The sequence below is a fragment of the Rosa chinensis genome, chromosome 1 (assembly GCF_002994745.2).
Source record: "Rosa chinensis cultivar Old Blush chromosome 1, RchiOBHm-V2, whole genome shotgun sequence".
NCBI lineage: Eukaryota > Viridiplantae > Streptophyta > Magnoliopsida > Rosales > Rosaceae > Rosa > Rosa chinensis.
Window position 1 is genome coordinate 57,259,627 of NC_037088.1, and position 2,402 is coordinate 57,262,028.

Consider the following 2,402-nt stretch of genomic DNA (forward strand, 5'->3'; position numbering starts at 1 on the left):
GAAGACCTTGGAGGCCTGTCCAACGATGACGTCGTGACTCATGACGACGTGCCATCGGACGGAACAGAAGAAGTGGCAGCAACTCTTCTTAAGGGAAGTTGTGTTTCCGAGCGAGAGAGAGAGAGATAAAATAGAAAAACATGAATTTGAATGTCAAGTCGGCTAAACGCGCGTTCCGAATTTTTTTATAAAGTTCTTTAATGAGACAATCTATATTAATGAAAAGTTTTTTTTTTTTAAACTGAGCAATGACCAAAAGCAACTCAATAATTTGATTAATGAGAGAACTTTGTGTGTGATTTATATCATATGAAAAAAAATAAAGCTTGACAACGTGAAGTGCAGTGTGGGAGTTAGAAACACATTGCTCACCATTTTGTTCTTGATTAATTTAGGTTATTGGGCTCCAAGATTGAAATCACCAATGATATTAACCTTCCACACCACACCCACTTCTGCAAGCTTGAAAATGCTTGGATGTGTCTTGAGTCCACAACTAGGGCATGTTCGCTTGGCGCGCTATGTAAGACTAAAATGGACTTTATCATTAGTTTACATCGAGTCATCAACAACTTACCAATTTACGCAAAATAAGTAATTGGAGAATTTTGAGACTTTAATTATATATAATTTATTTATGGTGTATCCACGTAAATTATGGAGAAATCTAATATGACTTGGTTATTAAGTTAACCTAAAAAGATATGCAATTATAATAGAGATTTGGACTTGAATTGTTTCCTTTATGGGAGGTTACAGAATATCCAATTCTCTATATAAAGCTTGGGTCCCTGCACTCTCTCATATGCTCTCGGTAATACAGTCTCTTGCCCCATACAAGAATACCAAATATTTGATGCAGTGCAGAAGACTTAGGCTTGGATTGAGTGGTCATTCAGTTCAAAGGTTCATGATCCATTTCTAATTTATTTCTTGTTCTTACTTTTATACAATTGTATCTGTATTCCTTGTGAAGCGATATAATGGCTTTTAAGTTTAAGATTACATGTGGTATCAGAGCAACCTTCACAAAATATAGATCATTGTCAATAATCATTTTGCAGCAACAAGAAAATGGTTTTCACATGAACCCTGTAAACTAACAATGGGTCGAAGTTTGTTTCTATATTATTATCTTTTAATGCGTTTTTCTTTTTATGCGAGGAAACCAAAAAAAAATTGGGTTGTACACTATATTTGCACGATGAACCAAAGAAGAATTGGGTCTCAACTCATTGCTCAACTATCATCTTCCATGAACCGAAAGCGATGAGCATGACGAAAGGGCAAGGCTGAAAGAAGTTGATTTAACCGATCGTTGGATACAGACTAGACGAACCCAATGATATCCCCTGGACTTTGACGGAAACAAATAGAAGTCAAAGTGACGGTGTGATCGAAATCTTATGCTGGATCTGACAACGATGATGAGTCGAAACGTCATGCAATCCCAAATTCAGAAAGCTGGAACGAACAGATAAGCAAATTTATATTGCTTTTGTTTTTTGAAGTCTTATATTCTTTGAAATACCAATATCCATATATGCTGCCCGGGTTTACTATTGTCATGCTTGGTTAGGGACTTGTTCAAATTAGTCTAAACTTGTGAACATCGAGCATGGTGTTATGGATATAAAAGGCATGAAGGACATTCATATATTAAACAAGTGCATGTAGGCATCTGTTTGAATTCGTCTCTGACTTTGAATAATGGCCTTGGTTTTGTTTTTAATATACAGTGCTTTATAATATAGTGATCGGTCGGTCTAATGAATGTATCAATTGTACATACATAAGGCCATCTCTTTGTTTTGGCAAGGCTTATGACCATGGATCTTTTAATATAGCATACTCTTGTCAATACTTGTATATTTGCATTTTGCACTCTCTGACAAACAGTACGAATTGTTCATCTTAATCTGGGCAAGCACCCATTTTGTATCTAAAATTGCATAGGAATTGTTTCTTTTACACTTAAAGACAGAGCACATGAATATTCTCTTCAGGTTTCTCTTAAGAGGTATTATATGCTGTTTATAAGCATGATTGCAAATATGTGTGACTGAATAGATGGACTAATTGATAGCTTGGTAACTGAGGAAGTAATGCCTTATCAGGAATGCATGATAAGTTGATCATTACATGAAAGACCAAATCTAAGTCTTGTTTCCTTGAAACTGTGGCTGCTGAAATTACTAAATTTTGGGACTTCATTGAATTTTGTCTTGTACATGTTTATATCTGGGGTTGGGACCGAAATAAATTGTCAATCAAAATTATAAGATCATTGACACATGTTCTTACCCACTGCAAAATTGAATTCTTCATGTATTTATTAAGGATCATTGTGGAACTTGCAATCCAACATACATTTGAATATGCATGAGTAAAATATATATCTT